This window comes from Chironomus tepperi, unplaced genomic scaffold (genome assembly GCF_022539635.2).
Source record: "Chironomus tepperi strain 1889 unplaced genomic scaffold, CSIRO-AGI_Ctep_v1 contig_260, whole genome shotgun sequence".
Lineage (NCBI taxonomy): Eukaryota > Metazoa > Arthropoda > Insecta > Diptera > Chironomidae > Chironomus > Chironomus tepperi.
This window is the reverse complement of record NW_027226382.1, coordinates 546707-568620: the sequence shown is the minus strand read 5'-3', so window position 1 is coordinate 568620 and position 21914 is coordinate 546707. Positions and strand designations below refer to the sequence as shown.

General features: G+C 31.7%; 1 protein-coding gene across 1 annotated transcript in view; it reads right to left on the bottom strand.

Annotated features, from left to right (window-relative positions):
* LOC139091720 (PDZ and LIM domain protein Zasp-like) overlaps window positions 1–21914 on the bottom strand; it is a 99439-nt gene that overhangs the window by 65271 nt on the left and 12254 nt on the right. The window contains exon 3 of the mRNA XM_070641880.1: window positions 20380–20434. The gene's annotated coding sequence lies outside the window, so the exon portion shown is untranslated. The remainder of the gene's footprint in view (window positions 1–20379; window positions 20435–21914) is intronic.

Genomic DNA, 21914 nt, shown 5'->3' with positions numbered 1-21914 from the left:
AATGACACGTTCTTTCTCCTACAGTGGCAGATTTATAACGTGATTATCAAATAACTGACACAACATGAGTTCATCAACAACACTCGTCTTGATTTTTATTCCTTATTGTGGATTAAATTTAAGTTTTTGTGTTGAAACAAAAGCGAGTTTATTGACTTGTTCTGTCTGGATAGGAATTAAAATGGATTACAAGCTGACATGTAAAGTTTTTATCAGTCACTGTCTAAGTAAATAGTTTTATGATATGAAGGAATTCAAGAAACTTTAAATTTCAAATAAAACATAGAGTCACGTATCATAAAAGTGCACAAGACCTTTCCAACAATTTATACAGAATGTAGGATGAAGACACACATTTGTGCTAGTCTGCTCCAAGATGAGACTTGATTCCAAGATCCAAGAACTCTAGCTACACAGAATCTAACCCGAATAGCACAATATGCATGCTAGAATACCGCTACATCGATGACTGAATTTTATTCATTTTTTACAGCTCGGGTGAGTCCTCGTTAGCACATAAAGCGCTTCAAAAACCCTGAAAAATAATTCAAGAGCTCAATTTTCACTGCCTTTAACTTCCTTCCACATTTTTTTCCATCATAATACTAAAATTTATTTTCTCACTCTCCTTTTTACTGCTTATATCCATCAACAACAGCATGCGTTTGTCGATGATATCATAATTCATGAAAATATGTGTATAAGTGAGCATGTATGTCTGCAAATGAGATGTTGTGAGTTAAATTGACGTTTTTACAGCTAATACAGCATAGAAATTTTCTTTAATCTTTCTGAACACTTTTTCTTTATATTCCAACATGTGCAGATTTATGAGCAATCTCATCTCTTATTTGCGCTATGAATGATCTCACTTAAATGATAATAAAGCAAATGTTGTTGCTACATAGGACCGGAATAAAATGGTTTAAACGACCATTCATTAGTATCATGGATCGAAATTATTCTACACGCATCTCACGAGTTACAAAAAAAATAGGCAGAAAGTGAAAATGTTTGCTGAATGAAAAGATTGGCGAGATAAAAAAAATGGCAGTAGCGGCCTGAATTGAGTATGGAAGATATTGATGTGGTTGGATGTGGCGCATCTTTTCACGACTGCAGACCCATCCCTAATAGACAGAGAACATGCTTTTATGGCATAGAAATGCTCTTTTTGTCTGCCAGGTTTCTGCAACTCTGGTACGTCTACTCAAAAGACAGAGATCACAATGTACATTGCCAAAACTCACGAGATTTCATTACCATGATTGCTAACAATTCGTGTATGTCTTTTTGTACACGATATCATATCACAATCAAGTGTATGATTTATACATTGTACGAGCTTTTCTGTTTCATCGAAAAATGTGCTTAAATTTTTAATTTTTTATTACTCCCCTTTAAACATCGCTTATGGATGAAAGAGATTTAAAGTTAAGAAATTCGAATGTCATGAACACTTAAGTTCAAGTGTGTGAGTGTCTTGTTCTCTCCGGCATAAAAGATAAAGTCAGAGAGAATGAGACAAGAAAACTTATATATATTTTTTTTGCATTACTTAAATCGCAATAAAGATGAAGATAATAATATCAGCAATAATAATAATATTAATAATATTCATCTTTTATGATGAGGAACAATTGCTGTATTTAAAAAAAGAAAGAAACAAAAAAAAACGAAGAGAAAAGAATTCATAAATGGACTTTTATTGTTATATGACTGTTGTGCTTAGTGTATGTGCTAAGATAGAATTGAATAAAATATTATTATGAATAAAACATTGCTGGAATGTTTAGCAGAACTTAGAAATTCTAAATAATGTTGAAGCAAATTCTAAGGAATTTGATTGGAGAATTGACTGAGTTTAATGAGACGGTGTGTCCGGAAATGCCAATCTAGAAGGCACACGGTGTAGAATTTGTTGTAAATCTGTGTCCAGGCCAGACTCGGAGAAATCCGGTCAAAGGCTAGCGTGACTGGTTCTAGACAAGATTCGATGTAATCCGGTATTAGGACAGAATCAAGTGGGTTTGGTTGTGGATTTTTGATCCGTGTGCCTTCGAGACAATATGATCAAAACTGTGACTGATTAGTTCTGTAACATTGGACATCAGATTAAGATATGATTTTGGATTGTTTCCAGGAAAGTACAGCAACATCCCGGGATTGAAAACCATAATTGAGATAAAACCAAATCTTATGATGAAAATTCATTGATTTCAATCCAAAATTCTTAGAAAATCAGACAAATATTCGTTAACTAAAACATTCCAACAGACTTCACATTTGTATCCAAACTTCCTGTATCTCTTACTTGAAGTTGTAAAAACATTATCTTCCTCTTTCTCTCAAAAAAAATTCGTTTAAATTCTATAAAGAGCACAAAATAAAACTTTTATGATCTCTTTTGCCATTTCCTTCTCTACTTGCAAGACGAAAAAAAAAATTCAAATGCTAATTTTTCTTTTCTCGCTTTTAAGAGGAAATAAAATATGAAAAATATTATTTCTTATTCACTTCTTTTAAAAATGTATTTAAATGCAAAAGACACTAAAATTGAATTTTGTTTAACTACCTAAGTTTTGCAAAAAGTCTGAAAAATTGTTTATTATGCGTTATAAGTTGAATTCCTAGAGAAGAGCAGCATTATAGCCAGAACTTGTTTAAAGTTCGAAGATAATTTGAGAGGACACAAACTTATAGATAAACCAAATAATGTAGACACATTATGTAGATTGAAAAGTGAACTATTTGCATGTAAGGCTCCCTAACAGGCATGGCAAATGTTCACGAGAGCTTGCTTACTTTAAATATGCTAGATGAGCGTGCTCCTGAGCATTGCTCTAAACTAACTCAAATTTTGAGGGCAAACTCTTTCTCTATTAGGTGTCAACGCTCTACCATTTAAAACAGTGATGCAATTTCACCGGACATTGATAGTATAAACAAGCATACAAAATAATGATAGGATATTTGAATATTCAAAGCCTCTATTAGGCATATACAATGTGTTTTTCTACAATATTCTCTCTTGAAACTCTCTTGAGAAGCATATCAACATTACTCAATATATACATCAACTTCCCGAGAAAATTCACACAAGTTAATAATAAATTAACAAATATTTAACGTTTCATCTTGTTTGCTCATCAAAAGTGAGCATTTGTGTATCATCTTTATTGAAATGAGATCATTTTATGGAACACTTGTTGTTTCGATCATTCTTTATTGCAGCAATTCCAGACTTGTATTGATCATCATGTCTGTGATGAGTTTATAGAGGTGATGTGGATGACATCAGCATATAATATGTTGCTAAATCAAGTTGTTTGGTTTTATTGATGCATTAATAAATAAATTTAATAAATTTTTTTTGCTTGCTTTTTTAATGACTTTTTCTGTTCGCTTGAATTAATTCTGTTGAGTCTTGCTAAATTCTTCGTCAATCTTCGACAAAAGATGAAGATGTATAATCTTTAAAAATTCCTATCAGTCAATAAACTTGACATAAAACTAAATCTTTCAAAAAATATCGACTTGCTAAATTAGTTTTTGCAACTTTATATAGATGCTTTGTTATAGCTGTAGTATAAAACTTTAGAAACGTTAATGACAGAGTCTGTTCCTGAAGTATTCATTGTAAAATAATTTATTCGAGATTAAATGACTCATTTTGTGCTGATGAAATTGTAACTTTGTAGTACATAGAATGTTGATAATTTACATCATCACAAGATTCGCAAGAAATTGTTTCCTGAGTATGCAATTTCAAAGGATAATATAGCATTGGATATTTTGAGTTCAAGCATAATTGATAGCAGTCAAGCTTCCCATATTGAATAAAATTTTAAAATTACTTGATGAATTATTCATGAAAATTTATTGTTGAAGCCGTATTTTGGCACTGTAAAATCATTAAAAATATGGAAAAAATGCTCAACAAACCTGAATTTAAAGTAATCCTTTAAAACTTTCAAAATACTATCAAAAATATCACAGCATAAATCATTTTTGACAACTTTCTTTTCACGTTATGTCATGAGATCAATTTCATAATTTTCACTTTATTCAGTCACTTTTTATGCTTTCGCTTGATTCAGGGCTTAATTGCATTTATTTGATCTGCGCCTATACGCCCCATCTCTTCCTTCAGATAGGACAACACATGAATTTCAGATTGAAATCATCTCTTTTTTGTCAAAGTAAAGTAAGCAACCTTAATGTGCCAATTTATTCCTCATTCATGTAATATAATGCAGGATTATCTTCAATCCATTTAAAAATATCAATTTTTATAACTTTAATATTGGATTTAAAATAAAATGCTTTTATTTTATCAAAATTTTATCAATTCAATTGCTTTTTTTGTTGTTAATAAAAATTATACATTCAATTATTTTACACCAAATAACGGTCCATAAAAAATATTTCATTTTATTTTAGCATTAAGAACACAACAGCTTAAATAATGTAGAATACAAAAATTTGATAAAACTGAGTGTTCTCGAGTGGACCGTGACTTTAAAGAATTCCCTTGAAGTCTCGGTATCAGACTCGACTCCAGACTCGGTCTCTGTCTCGGTCTCTGTCTCTGTCTCGATTCCGATCCTGAATTCATTTTTGGTCCTGATCTCAGTCCCGATCTCGGTCCTAGTCTCGAAAATTCATCGAAACCCAAAAATCAGGAAATCCCCATTTCATTTGATCACATTTCATTATTTCCTATATTAAAGCTGAACTCATTAAATAGTTTTTATTGGATATTAAGCGGAATTGAAACATTCATGAATTTTACACTGTACATCGTAATTATCTGCTTTTGAACACAATTTCTGGGACGTTATTTTATATAAATTGATTAATAAAGTGCTCGAATGTATTTATTATTTCATTCAATTATTTAAATTGTTTATAATTTTCATATGAAAAATAATAAATTTTAATTAAATTTGAATAACAAGAATGGATGGCTGTGAATTGTATACCATTTCCTTGGATAGATTTTATCTGATTTGTTGGTTAAATTTTGAACTTTTGCACAATTTTGATTAGGTCCCGGAAATAACATGGCGTATAAATTATCAAAAATCGGGCACAGGTCAACTTGATGCTGCCTTGAGGCTGATTCTCAGCAATTTTACGCTGTGTGTCTTATACACAATATTTCACCTAGAATCGAGAATTAGCGAGAGGTATCAAGCAAAAGAGCTAGTTTTTGGAGATATTTAAGTGAGGTTATGGATTATAATTGATCTGTTTCGATGTATATGTAAGTAAGTAAGAAAGTAAGTACAGATTCTAACAAAACCTTCCTAATTTCCTATAAAATTCTACAAACATGCAATTCTGAAACCTTAAAAAAACATTTACAAATGGATATAACAATATAAAACGACTCATATAAGGAAAAGATGAGAATTAATGACGCAAATCTCCGGATTACTACTAAGACTCGTTTCATGTCTAGTGTCTAGTCCTTTTGTTGCAAAACAAGATATTTGTGTTATTTCCTTATATGTAATAGACATTTTATGGATGGGACATTGACTTTATTTATTCAATTAATGTCTATATAATTTAATGATTTCTAGTCCTTGGGCATAACTATACTTTATTGCACTTCTGAATGTAAAGTATCAACTCAATCCTTACTATCGAAATTAAATTTCTCTCAATTAAATTCAATCATGCACGTGCTCATCCCATTTCACGTTTTCAATCATCACGAAATTCATCCAGATTTTTTATGTCATTACATCTGCAGTTCCGTTAATAAAAAAATAAAAATCTCATCATTAAAGAAACATAAATGATACTTATGTCCAATTATTTTTTTATAATTTAGACAACAAAGGAACTCAATAAATCACTTGAACAGAAATCTGGAGAAAAAATATTAATTGAATGCAAACTTTTTTTTTTCATTCATATCCATTCCATTTAATTCATTTTCTGTGTACAAACAGCGGAATGAGCAAAAAAAAAATCACGATTTTTCACTGGAAATTTGTTCATTTTGAGACGACGAGTGAAAGAGCTCTCATGAGAATCATCAAAGTTTAATTGACCAAGGAATTATAAAAAAAAATATTAAGCAAGCCTCCGTTGCCATTATTGTTATGATGAAGAAGCTCATGGAATCTTCTGCTCAACAGAATTAAATTGCAACACTCATTTAAAATGAATTTTTATTTCTTCATCTTTATGTTCATTATGAAGTAGCAGAGAAAATTAAAGAATTTTTTTTAAGAGCAGACATTTGAATTGAAAGAAATGAAGCCATTGCGGAAATTTTCGTTCGAATTTTGTCTGAAGGAAGTGACTGAAAGCAAATTTTTGTAGGGTTTCTTGATTTTAATGAGGGAGATGCAAAAGTACTTGATGCATTGATGAATTTCTGAAGTATTAAATGTAGAGATGCTGAATGTCATCGTAGCTCTTTCATCGAGTGACATTGTCGACTCGTCACATTTCATACAAACACTATCACAAGGAACTAGAATAATAAAGCACATTACAATGTTGTTTTAATGAAGAATTGCAAAAAAATCATTTTCATCTGAAGATGAAGAGACAAAAATTGCTATTTTCAGCAATGCATGACAACGCAAATTGATTTTGTTAGTATGTGTGTCCCTTGCTCAACCTGTGCTTCTCGTAAATTCTCATGTTTTTATCTTTAAAATCACCGTTCAGTAATTGTTTTTGTGCTGAGATGATAAACAAGAATAAGAAGAAGATGTTGGGTATTAACGTTGAAAAGAATGCCGATCGGCACAAATTGTAGTGTTGGCATGACGGCGACAAAGCGAAAATATTCAAATTCTCCATTTGGCTGTCAATTGGATCTAAGGATGCTCTCGTTCTGTTCCATGGTGGAATCATTTCAATATGTGGCGATAGTAAATTCCCAAAAAGCAGTTAATAGATGCAAAAGCCGACTTCAGGCTAGACTTGGTGCCGGAATCGGTTTGAATCTTGTACAGAATGATTGATTGTTTAAATGATTTGTGCTGTTTGGGAACTAAAAAATCAACTTTGTTCTCGAAATGGTAGGCTTTCATTTGACTTGTTGTAGGTCTAAACAACCAGCATTGCTATCTACATGTATCCCGCACAAGAAATGACTATTAAATCATAACATTTTACTCACTGCCAAATAAACTTCACATTATTAAATTCTAATAAAAATCTGTTAAGAATCACCAGAAACATTTACGGTACTTAATCCAAAAATTGTGAGAAAATGTTTGCAGGCAAGACAAAGAATAACAAATTATTAAATGTTTACCTCACTGAACATCCGAATTCTCCTCAACTTTTGAATATTATTTAATAACGTGATGGTAGACGAGAAAATACCTGAAGCCATCATCTATTCTTATACCAAAAAAAATAAGCACAAAAAAGATGCAAAAATACTTTGCGCTCCATTTCTTTAACCTTATTGGTTCGAGCATTATAAGAAGAAAATTGTGAACATTTTTCCAAAGATAGGAAAAATAAAGCCACATGAATAAGACATTGAATTGACAGTGAACATCAAAAAGACATCAGACTTGCAAAAATTAAGAATTGTTTTTGTTTGATGTTCTCGCTTTTATTTTTGTCAGCATGTTGTACACAAAAGGCGTCTGTTGTGTATTTATAATTATAAGAGGACTTTTTCATAAATTATGTTAGACATTGAAGGACGATATAGTCTGAAGCTGATTTATAGAGCCTCCTGAAGGATATTTCGAATAGACATCATGAGCAAGCTCACAAAATTGAGCTTATTCATGTATATTGACTGAATATACTCATGAACGCGCTCTTTAAGTAAGTATGCTTATTGGCTGTTATGGTTAGGACAACAATGCCTTGATTAATCCAGAAATAAACAATTGAAAGAAGCTAGGACATCACTTATGAAACGTATTCTACATGCAGAAGAACTGTGCTTTTTAAGAACTTTAAAAGCTTCTTATCTCTCACCAACACATCAAACTTCTCTTTCATAAAATTTTCATGGATGTAGACTTTTTGGGACGTAATTAATTGCTTTTAGCAGTGGGTTGATGTCTTATTTGATGTCAACACAAGGAGTACATAAAGGTTAAGGTTGTATGCTTTTGACTTGATATTTTGTTCTAAGTGGTCTGAATGATTTATGTATCATAAAGCATTAGATCCTAATCCAAAATATTGACATTGGTTAATGTTCCGAGAGGCAGAATGCGGTCAATTACAGTTTTTATCAGCTGTTACCCTAACGAAGACCATGAGCTGTTCGGGTATTATTAAAAAATCTCTAATGATCTTGATGATATCCACAATTTTAACCCTTGGAAATGTTCCAAAATTTCCCAAATTAAAGGGTCTTTTTTCTGATATTAAAAATACATGAATATCAAATTTCTTGTAATGAGCCTCATTATCCTGAATCTAATGTCTTTAAACATTAAAGTTTGAAAGATCAAAAAAACATTTTTAGAAGCCCATTTTCAGCCATCATTAAAAGTTTCCTTTATGCTCTTAATTAAATTCTTTTCACCTTCACATCCATTTTTGGTACAAAAGAAAGCTTTTAGCTTCAGCAGGAAGTGAAAAAAGAAGAAAATATTTCTTACATTTCAAGATCGGACAGAATTAAAACAGAATAATAATTTATAGTTACACAGTAGAAAAAAAGGCAACCTTAAGAATTCTTTTTACAGTAAACAGAAAAGACACAAAAACATCCATTATGGCAGTGAAAGTTGAAATTTGTTTTCATTTTCAGTCATGTTACATCCGCGTACCTTTATGTACAATTAGCAAAATGAAGCATATTTCGAATGAATGTAATTACAGGACAATGACTAATTTATTATAGTTAAGCAGCATATTGCGAGGTCAAATTAAGAAAAAGTGTGACTTTCTTGTTTAACTCGTCTTACTCTTCCATTATGTTCCTTAATAATAATAATAATATTTTTTTTGTGCCTTATACATAAAGTAGGTAGACGGTAAACGGAAAGCGAGAGTATATTGGTTAAATATTGATTTTCTCTGAAGGTAGAAACTCATAAAATAATTTTTTTTTTCATCTTCTTTTCGTTCTTCAAGACAATTTGGCATTCAATGAACGATGATAAGAATAATAAGAAGTAAAGCTGACATTCGGCTGTGCTGATGCTATTTTTTTTTAAAGCAACAGAAAAAAATTATATAAACATGTTTACGAAAAAGAAGTACATTATATATTATACATAAAATTTCCGCATTTTAAGACGCTGTACGCACGCAATCTCAATTTTATCTTCCTCGACAGTGAACAGTGGATGATGGTGATTCTAAACTATTTTTGAACGCATTTTCCGTTGGTCTTGACACTGGTGATTGGGTAAGAATCATTTGATATATGAGGGTAACATCGTTAATTAGTAACCCGAAAAATAGAGTTATCAGAAATGACCAAGAATCCGGTCCAAGAACGACATACCTCTTGCCCAAGGTTGAATCTTATTAAATCTGACCTAAGTTTACACTAACGCTAGCTAAGGACAGAATTTTCGACCACGGCTACGTCATGTGCCATCCAAGTAATCCACAAATCAATTATTTGATCAAAAATCCATCTCGAGGTCGGTGTGACTCTGACTTAAGTTTACCCCGTAAAGCATATGACGTAGAAATTGTCAAAAAGCCGACCTCAGGCAAGCGCAAACCTCTGCTCAGACCAAATTCGATTAAATTCTGCCTCAGACCAGAGACAAGTCGTTCTCGGGTCGGATTTTCAACCATTTTTAAGTCACGTGCTCCTCGGGCCAGAGTGACGTAAATCCAATACCATTCCAGAGTCACGTCGGCCAGGCTTCGTATTTTGGATTGATTAACCGACTTATGCAACTTGGGTAACAATATTAACAAATCATAAAGTCTGCACATTGCAAAAGAAATCGAATTTAAGAAACAAAATTAATAAGCAACTCCTATCAATATGCTTACGCAATCCTCACATTACAGTATGTTGACCCCTTAAAGACCTCATAAAAGAAAAAGACAAAGTGATACACTTAATCCAATTTAATTTCGACATTAAAAAAATCCACTATAAAGTTAAAAAGAGGATCTCGAAATTCCTGAATTTTTTTTTTCGTTCGTTCATACAAAATGTATATCTGTATGGTCGTTGATTTTCGTCGCAACTCAACTTTTTTTTTGCGAAAAGTAAAAGATTTTTTTTTAATGTTTGTTCCAAAAATAAAGCTCCAAAGTGTATCGTGAAGGGCTTTGACCTTTTTCTCTTTTACTCTTGCAAAATATTCAATGCTGTATTTTTTTATTCGATTTTATTTTCAACAGCATGAAATCGGAAGTATTTATGGATTTCGTGAATTTATGATGGAAAATTTTTCGAGAGTTAACGGATCTTGATTTTTTGAGATCATAAAATTGGTTAGGTGTTGAATTTTTTGTGAATTGTATCTTGCTGGGGTAGGATTCATGAGTGTCCTTAACACTGGTCTGGCCAAGAAGCGAAAATCATAGATTCTAGTGCTTAAATCACTGAACTTTTGGGCATTGAGTAAAAATTACATTTTTTTACAAAAGGGATCGAGACTAAGAATGTCATCGGGACCAGAATCGTGAAAGTGAAAGATATTGGGACATAAACCGAAACCAAGATCGAGACTAGGACCAACACCGAGACTACAACAAAATTCTTTAGTCTCGGCTTCAAGTTTCGGTCTCAACAAAGAATTTGCTAAACAAATCCCAAGGCAAAGATTGTCAACTCTTGGTCTCGACTTCAAGAACCCTTAATCTCCACAGATGCATAACCATTAACGAGCAAGAACCAGAGATGAATTTTAAATGAGGATGACAAAAAATTTAAATAATTCAGATCAGCGGCAATCGAAATACAATGTTGTGCACAGAAAAAAGTACTTGAAGACAGAAAAATTCAAGTGGATGTGGAGATTCTCTTTCAATGTCAATGCTCTCATTTGAGATAATGATTATATTATTCGTATTTGTCTTAGAGGAAGAGAGTAAGAGGCTTTTAATGGTGTAAATAAATGTATATTATGAAATTGCATTTTAAGGTGAAATAATTAATAATGTATATGAGTATAATTAACGTAAGTGGGCAGCTCTTGTAGGCTTAAGATGATACTCAGATTGTGGATGCTAAGAAGAGTATGTTTTTTGCAAAAATACTTGGTCACGCATCGTGTTACGGTGAATTTATTTTACGGTAATACATTAATCAGTTATCATTTTTATTATTTAAGTAAGCAATATTTTATATTCTGCCATAAAATTCTGTTCCTGCAGATGTATATTTTGCTGATTTAAAACTTAATTTTTATGTCTCATTTGCAAAAATATATAACTCTAAATTCTTATCTTCCGGATCATCAAAATCTTAAATCTTGATATTCCACATTTCATAGCATTTATCTAGGCAGTGGTGGGCAACCTGTGTGCTGCGACACACTGGTGTGCTTTCAACAATTCTTATAAATTCTATGAATCCTGTGCCTTGTGTTGTATCAGTCCAGGCTTGTCACCAAGCTGTGCAACAAGGTTGCACACCACTGATTTAAAGTTTATTAATTTCAAGATTAGCGCTTGTAATTTGATACTATTTGAATATCGATTTAAAAACTACACTTGTCTATCCACATTCCATTTGAGTGATATTTAATTAAAAGACATTATAGCTTAATGTTAACTCATCAATTTTATGACATTTATAATTAAAAACATGTAAACGACTTCATTAGGAGATAGCCAAAAATAATCTTAATCCACTTATAGAAACTTGAAATCTTTAAAAAAATTGACACAATAAGTTCATCGTTCCAGATCTAATATAATAGATATACAGCACAAAAACAGCTCTGATTCCCTTTTAAAATCCAAGATTAAAAACTTCTCTAAAGAACAAATAAGACAAGAAAAATAATTTAGAAACAAGAAGCAATCAAGAAGAGTTTGCTAAAGAAATAGAGAAAGAAATTAGGTCAGCAATTTAAAAATCTGCAAAAAAAATCTCTTTTGTTTTTCAATTCATTTCGCATTATATTTTTTATGTGGGGATTCATGCTTCGTAAATTCCGTAATCGTGATTTAAATCCAATACTGCTCTATTTAGATGATCCATTTTTATGAATAATGGGTAGTTAGGTTGTGGTGCAGCCTTAATATTTGTGACACTTCTAGGAATGGAATCATATTTATTTTGAATTATTTTGGGTAAATCCTATTTTTTTAGTCATCCTTTGTATATAGATCTAGAAGATTGGCTTGGAGAATAAGAATGAATTGTCGATGAACCCTGGAATGGATCTCTATTGAGGTTTGTTATAAACATTTTGCTCTAAACATGTCAATTTTGTAGAACATTTCCTTGATTCAAAATGAGTTGAAATTGCCAAATAGACACAAGTCGATTAATTGATCCCAATTCCGGCATCAGGTCGATTTGACACTGGCATGGCGGCACCAGGAAAGCGTAACTCTGGCATGGCGTTGCATATTAGTCCAATTCAAATCCAAGACAGAATCAAGTCTACCTAAAGTCGGATTTTAGATCAATTGACTGTATTGTGCTATTCGGGATTAAATTATGCAAGCATAATTTCCATTGCGTTGATGATTCAAAATTTAATGCTCCATATAAAATTATGCTCGAATTTAATAAAATTCTGAATTATTCAGTTCAGTTTTAACTCTCTTTTGATGCCCCAAACCAAATAAAATTCATTCATTTTTTTGAATCCATATCATTAAATTAATTTGCAAAAATTATTCAGCATCAACTCAGACATCAACTCCAAAAAACTAAAGCAAACTAAGTGAAAAAGAGTAATTGTGAGTTTTAAAGCACTCAAGATAAAAAGTAATTTGGCAAATGCTGGTCATTAAAGAGTCTCTCCATGTTTTCACAAAATTGTCTTGAACTTTAAGTAAATTCCTTGTTTTCAGCACATTAATCAACATTAATCTTTGCTCTTGCTACTGCATGTCCAGTGCTATTTTATATCTCATGATATAAAAATATAAAACTCATGCTGCTGAGAAGAAAAGCTGCGATGAAAAATTTTATCTTATATTTGAATTGATGGCCATGATGGATGTTATTATTCCTTCGGGAATGTATTTCTGCTAGTTTTTATGGAAATTTTTCTTTAAACTTCACAATGATAAAGAAGTGCTGTTCTGAGTAATTCTAATAAATTTACGAAAACGACGTCGATTAGTGTATTTTTTGAGATTATAAAGAAGTTCTGGGAAGTCTTCCCGAAAATTAGAGATGTTAAATTGGACGACGCCTTTGTTAACAGCATCTGAAATTTCTCCTATCTATTTTCTACGCTATTTATACTTCCATTAGAGTTTATTTTTAATTTCTCAAGATTTATTTGTCTCCCACTTTCCAATTTACGCGTAAAAACCATAGCTAATCTTACCATCAATCATCAAATTATCGCAATGTAAATTTAATTTTGACAAAAAAATTTGCATATTTCTTGTCAGTTCCCAAATTAACTTTCATTCAGAAACAGTGATTTCTATCGGATTAACTGAAGATTTGGGGCAAGATGACACTGTTCGGAGCCTTACTACAGATCATGTTCAAGAGAAAAGTGGACGTACTCATAGCATAGCTCGAAGTGAAACTCGAACCTACGCTCTCTTGGTTGCATGTCAAGTGCTCTTACATAATGAGCTTCCGGGAATCGCTGGAGATGTCTTACTTAAACCCTTTTTTACTATACCAGGCTCATTATCCAGCTCTTATCCACTAGTAGGTCAAGAGCTTGCTTTCCCTAAATATACCAGTTAAGAATTCTCACGAGTTTAGACCACACTCTGCTCTTTGCCTGCTAGAAAACGTTGATTTAGACCAACTTACTAAAATTCAATTCAACGCTTCATTGAAAATATTCATCAAAAATAAAGAAATATTTTCCCAACTAGACATAAAATTATCCCAAACAGTCATCTAGTGAACATTTTTCTACACAACCCACAGACAGTTGAGTGATTTCATAATGTAATTTTTCGCAAGAGAAAAAAAAAGATTTTCTGAATGGGGAAAAAAAAGGCTGAAGAATTAACGAGTGGCGAGAGGAAAAAAAAAAGAATTTTCTATTTTTAACAATTTTCGCGCGGTTACAGCAAGTGTTTGTGTTCGTAAAATTCTTTACTTTTTTTCTCATCGCATTTCTACGATTTTTTATACAAACAAAACATTGTGAGTAAAGACATCACGAGATTACTTTGATGAGGCTAACGCGGTTTATATGATTGTGAAATTTATCTCATCCTACATTCGTCTGACAGGAAGTAACACCTGTTTGATTAGATTTTAATCATCATTGATACAAAGTTTATGTATAGCCTAGGTCGTGAAATTTGACACCTTGACTAGAAAAATACCACAGTTCCTTGTCATGCTTCTATTTTGAGGAAAAATGCGCTCAGAAAAACTAAGAATTTTCGCAAAATTTTCTTCTTTTTCTTCAACTTCACAATCCGAATCTTGCTAATAGCCGTTTGAAATTTTCTGTTATGAAACGTCGTCGAATTGTTACAAAATAGCTGTATGTGTGTCGTACAAGCAGGGAGTAAGATCTACTCACAAAATTCTCATTTCATTTAGTTGTTGTTGCTGAATGAAAATAAAAACAACAACAACAGTATTCAGTTGTTCATGGGAATGTTGTCATCTATTAATACATTACTGTTATTATTATTCTTATTATTTTCTATTCCATTGTTCAATGTCAATGTGAATGCGCATCATTTTACGTTGTTTGTCGTTATAAAATGAGAAAGGTGTTAAAGTTCACATAAACACATGTATAGTTGAATAAAAAAAACTTTTCCGTCTTCTTCTCTCGTGTATGCATGTCAATCGATCATTTTCCTTAACCTTTCTCAAACTTTCTATAATTGTGCAACAATAAATTGATGTCACATGGACTTTTATATTAGTTCTCAGAATGTTTAATTTATGTCACATTAATTGCAATCAATGGGTCTCCAATAATGTTTGATGTATGTTTTATGTCTCATTTAAGCTAGATAGGAAAATTTATTAGCCACTTTTTGCCTCAGCCTGCTTTTGAGAATGCTTTGTGACTGACCTGGGTAGCCATTATGATAATATTGCCGAGGTACCCTCTTAAGTCTTAGTTACCCCAAGAATAGACTTAACTTTTGAAAAGAAACCACTGTTCCTGATCCAATAACTCAATGTGATCTATCCAACTGAGTTAAATGCGCTCTAATCACACATTAATATCTAACATCAGCAGCTTTTAGCCATTTTTCTCTCATTTTGCCTTCTTCTAATGAGTAAATTGCGCACTAATGATTAAGCTTATATTTACAATATTGACTATAGCTTTAATCGAGGCGTCTATACGACTTGATATACATCCAACCGTGTAGCTTTCTATCTCCCTCCCTAGTTTACTCCATAGAGCAATTAATCAACTTGATATCTCCTTCATCCATTCCCACAATAATTTTTACTCTCCTTTATGGTCTCTCATTGCCATTTTTTTTCCCTATCGGCAAATGAGGTTTCGATTTCATGGAGAAAAAAAAGTGCAATGTCGGCAGATATACATTAAAAAAAAGTTTTATGCTTGAAGAATTTGTTTTCCATAAAGACGCTATTTTATCTCATCAATTAGTGGCTAAACTGTACAATTAAAAACAGCACAAAGACAATTTTTCTAACTTTACAGTACAATTTTGTGAATTTGCAACAATGTGAAAATGAGTGAGTTTGTCAATTCAAAATGTCGATCAATTTGAAATTTGTTCTGCTTTTTTTCTGCGTTGCGTTTAATTAAGTTTTTGGTAATTAAGATCACGTATTAGTGATTGATTAAAAATACTTTTTAATTTACAGCTCATTAAATCGCAGTTTAATTAAAATTTTAATTAACCAACTGGATGTGCTCCTGAAAGTGACTTATTTCATTATCAATAATAAGTCATTCTTTTGTTTATTTATTTAATAACAGCGTACACATCAAAAAAATAAAGTAAATCCAAAGCAATGCGAAAAAAATTGTCGTTATCAGTACATCCACATTCACAGTCATAATTTATCATAATAAGTAGCATGTCATAAAAAATAAATAAAACCCGATCCAAATAAAACAGCTATATGATATCATATCGTAAACAACATCAGCAAGATATGAACTGAATCATCGTCTAATGAACAAAAAAACATCCGTAACGATATGTGTGACAATTTTTCTTTTAAAAATGTTGCAGTCGTCAGATGATTTGAGCTGAATCATGCATTAAATCGTGAATGTTCGAGACAAGTCAATCTATTTTAATTAGATACGATGAGTATCTTGTGATTTAATTTAATGTCCTAAATTTTTTTCTATTTTTGAACTCATTTTTTGTCACATTGGCATATATTAAAGATTGTTTAATGTTTGTCATCGCCTTTCAATATGTAAGTCATTAATTTTTTCATATTAATAATAATTTCTTGTCAAACATTTCTGTTGATGCAGCAGCAGCTGAGGTGCATCCATAATAAATAATCTACGATGATGATAATGATGATTACCTAACATATTGCCACTGACTATGATGTTGCCACTACATAATTTAATATCATAGCGCCAGAGAGGGCATGCATTATTCATGAGGTGAAACTCAAGTCAACGTTTTTTCCCTGCTTTAAAAAAACAGAGAAGTGCATTATGTGATGAAGAAAAAAAAAACGTACGGAGCCATGAGAGTGATTTTGAAGATTTCATAATATTTTGTTCGTGCCTCATAAAAAAGAAATGCAAAACCGGTGAAAGAGAAGTTATTGATTAAATCTAGATGATGATTAAATTAAACGCATTTAAGCTTCTTTACCTTGCTTATCGTAAATCCCTAAATCAAGAGAAATATTCAGACTTTAACATATTTTAGTTGATTGCATCATATTCCCTTCTAAATTACATTTCTGTCGGACGTGATTATTTTTTTGTGTGTATGTGGCGTCGGCAGATTTATTTTGAATAAGAAGAAGACGACGAAAGAAAAACAGTTTAAATACAATCGACGACTACTGTAGGTAGTAAAAGTGAAGACAGCAAAAAGGAAAATAAATGAATGTGCAATACACAGTGTGGACTTTATGGCTGACTAGTGACTACATTGTTGCACATTTTACTAGGTCATTGACGACGTTAAAAATGCATTTGAAATTCTTATCGCAAATAATTCTACTTTAAAGTTGAAAATTACGTTTTCTTTTGCAATTCCGTATGTTAATAATGCAAATTGCAAGTTATTGTAAATCATAAAATTTAATTTTATGTTTGTAATGACAATAAATGCGCTTCACTGATAAAGAAAATTGACTTTTTTAATACCAACAGTTTTTTTGCGCAATATTTTAAGTGCTGATTTTTTATGGACTTGAATATTACGTCATTATAGCCTTGGATGGCTAGACTGTTTAATTCATTATTTATGGATGCATTTATTCTTGTTTATTTAAGCAATACCAAAATTAGATATTCTTCTGGATGTCACACGACGTAGAAATGGGAAAATATTTAGTCCTGGGACAGTGGGACTCTAGTCCCATGTCAAATACAGTCTTGGACCAAAGTCAAATCAACCTGATCAAAAGTATATTCCCATCCAAGGCCTTTATGGTAAGAGCTCGTGGATGACCAAAAAACTCTTGGAAATAAGCTGTCGATAGAGATAGTGTTGAACTTGGTATTTGAAATTTGCAAGTTGAAACCAGCTTCAGGGTTTTTTGTGAGAGTATGGAACAAAGTATGTCAGTAAAACCCAAGTCTCAGGTTAAATCCGAGCCAGAGTCAATATGACCTAATGCTAAATCCATGTGCTTTCCGGTTAAATCAACAATAATCCAATTTCCAAAGAAATCCGACCTATTTTTTAACTCAAAATAAATCTTTAATTCCAAAAACAAAATCCATACTCTAGAAACCGTTAAAGTCGTAAGACCAAAAAGACACCTCAAAGATACTTAACATAGGAAATGAAATCAGCAATTTAAAGACTAAAGGTAAATAACACAAAAGACTTTTCCATCCTCTTGTTAATCCTCTTCATTTTAAAATATTCTCAATAATACTATTGATTCTATTCATTGGCTTGTTTACTCGTTGACAATTGAAAAAAATAGTATAGCATTTAAAAGTGAGGAGCAGCAAAGTGATTTGCTTTTTTGTTAGTCAGGCAAAAATTTTATTCATTTTATGTTCTATTGTTTGCTTTTGATTTCTTTTGAGACCGCATTTCCATTGACTTTTTCAATTTTCCTTCTCCTATTTTGGATTTTCCATTTGTTTTCCTATTCAAATGAGCTGAATATTTTATTCTGTTTGTGATTTCGCTTGGGGACATAATAGGAGAATTGAAGGGAAAATTGTTTAATTTAACATGTGGGAGGAACAAAAAATTGATTTTATAGTTTTTGGAATGTTTGTGGAGATTTTTTGAGAATTGAGGGAAGAAACATGAGCATTTAAAAAATAGAGTTGCAACTGAGACAGAAGGCTGTTGCCTTAGAATTTATTAGGTCAGAAATTGGACTCTACTACCCGACCAGGTCAAGAACCAGGACTGAGTGCCATTGATTTGGTAATCGAATTCGAATTTAAACAATGACTGAGCCATACCAGAATTAAACCAGCTTTAGGCCAGATTTTGGATCGATTAAGTTATGCTATGGGACATCAGTAAGCTAAGCTAAGTGGTAAATTCATTCTTTTTAATCTATTGTCTACTACTTGACAGTTTGGCCAATTGGCTCGGAGTCTCATTTGAATGTGTATCGATCGGGCTATGGAAAAGTTGAATACTTTATTAAAGTCAGAAAAGAAATTCTTGTCATTTAAGGGAATAAAATATTTGCAAACACCCAACCCACATACCAATTATCACAACTCAATTCTCACCCATGATAAAACTTAATTACACACAATTTAATATTTATGTATTTTTAATAAACTTCACACTATAAATGAAGAACAGCAAAGTTATTGAATATTTGCTGCTTTTTTGTAATAATAAAACTTTTTAGAATCAAATTCAAACTTTCTCATATTAAACATTATTGAACAAAAGGAGTAAGAAGAACTTTTTCATTGTGAAAACCAGCATGAATGGAAATTAGTTCAAAGTTTTTATTTCAGGGGACATTCATGCTTGTGCACTGAGTTGGGGACGTATGGCAGAAATTTGTTATGGTTGAGTCATTTGTTGACAAATTTATTTTCTAAATTCTGAATAGAATGCTCTATTTAATGATATAAAAAGAAGCTATGAATCCCTGGAGTCATGGTCGTTACCAGAAAATTTGTCAAGGAAATTCTTGCAAATTGCTTGAAAGTTTACGTCAGGCTACATAAAAATCTAGAGTAAAATTAGAATTTTAACTAAAGGTAAATTCAATTTAAAGCAACCAATCAGCATAGCCCTTAGAGACTCTGCTGTATTAAAGTTAAGGGGCAATATCGCCCTGACGGCCCAATGACGGTTGAATTTTACTTTTTTACGTCATAAAAGACTCGTCAACTATGCCGTTCAAAAAATGACTAATCTATACCGTCTAAGCATTGACATCTTAATATTTATTATTCCAATCTGTCTAATGAGTCATAAAAATGAGTGCTTAATCAACTGAATCCTGTTCAGTGCCTTTTAATTAAATTAAAAGCTTTGTTGAGAAAGTTTTTAGAATTTTTAATAATTGTTGTTTTAAACTTTTTTTCCAGCTTTGTTTGAAATTTTTGTTATCGAGTTTAGGGAAATGCAGAAAAAAAGTTTAATCATAAAAATACTAATGCATAAAATTTTATAGAGTAAAAGCATTGTCAAATACTAAACAATTAAAACTTTCATAAACTTTGCAATGAGATTAAATTGTTTTTCGATATATTTTTTTAAATGTCAATATCCCGAGCAGCAGAATGTGTTTGCTAGAGCACGACTAAGTCTCCGTTCAAATAGTGCGACACAAAGTTGCCTGGATAGCATCGTGATGAGCAATTCCTATCCATTTATTGCAAAAAAGTGGAAGGAAACGATCGATCATGACAGTATTGAACTTAAAATCGGATATTGGCTAGCGGTAATCAGCAATATAGCAAGTTTTAGGCGATATCTATTTGAAGTCATGGATTACACCCTAACAGCCAAATAACATGCTTTCATGATCCAGAAATACCCCTACGGTACCTATAAAAGGTCTTTTGCTTGTTAAGACAATTGATATGTACGACCAGCGAGGTGAAGTAAGTATATAGCGCAAAAATGCAGTTCACTACATTGTGCCGCTCGGGATATGATCAAAAATTACAAAACAATAGACAATACCTTTTATGATTTCCTTTTATGAGCTCAGAATTTTATCAAATACACTCAAGTAAACCTGTAAGTACATAAAAATACAGAAATCTCATTAATATTAGTTTAATATTGCAAAACAGATTCATTTATGCATTAAAATCTTTTATTTATATTTATGCAAAATAAATTTCATGCAAAATAACAATTTTGCTTAATGTTCCTGAAAATTCTCTTCTCAAAAAAAGTTAGCACCTCATAAAACAACAAACAAGACGCGTGTTGGATATGATATCTTGTTAATGCTAGATCTTGATATCTACTTTAACTTAAAATGCAGATTTTTTTGTTAAATGACTATCTAATACCCCATCTGATATTAAAGAAATTTGAATACGAGACAATGATTTGGATATTTTTTGGAAGAGGTCATCAATTCCATTAAAATGTGAATCTAAGATGTGTGGTCGTGATAATTTTAATGAGATCCGTTAGGATGAAATAAATTTAATATTCATTTTAAATTGTTGTACCTTTTAACCTTCTTAACTTTAAGGCAATTCAAAATTATTGTCCGTAACACTGTCCGATGTATTTCAAGGAAATGTAGCTATACAAGTATGCAAAATAATTTTTAAAATTCCCAACTGAAAACAAAAAATCTCTTAAATTTATGAAAATTTTATTCTTAAAGCTCAAAGACGTTGTCCCAATGGAAGTTAATCTGATTAATTAAAATAATTTCTTTACTTAACAACCTTTCATAATTGAAGGTTGTTAGTCCCTTTTTTTATCCCTCAAATATTCAGAACAAAGTTTTTAGCGTTTATAATTACTTATCTTATGGTGGAACATTTTAGAAGATTGATTAGATTTTGAGCTCGTTTTTATCTTATTCGCTGTTAAGAGATTAGTTTGTGTCATAAAAAATTCAAAGGCACTAAAATGAACAGCGCTGGCGTTACATCAATATAAAGTCGAATTCGGTTTTTATTTGAATTGTCAATCAAGGATTTTAGGAGATCTGTTAAAGCTCCATTAAATAAGGTCTTTAAGTCAAATTTTGTGGATGGCAAAAAAGTACAAGGACGACCCAAGAACTCATAAAGTGAAGCTGTTGATAGATAAATCATGGCAATTGGTATCAATTGGCAGACGGAAGCTAGTCATAAAACCAGTTTTAGGAGACGTCTAAGGGAGTTCATGAAACCCAATTGATCTGTATGACCATCAAAGTAAGTAAATAGGATCAAGTATAGGGGAAAGGTGTACTGAAATTTAGGGGGTTTTGGGATTTTTGCCTCGAGAAACTCTAGCAAAATGAAGTATCTAAGATAGGTACCCCATGAATACGCCTCAGACCAACAACTAATCTTTTGTCATTTTGATGTCATGCGCCATCCGAGATAAACAAGATTAAATTGAATTGTCAACAAGAAATGTGAATCACACCTCGAAAAATGCGCTTTAATTTTCTCCTTTTACAAAATTTATGTCTAAACTTCCATAATTACTCATAATTAAAATTGAAATTGACTCACGAGTCTACGCAATTCTAGCATAGA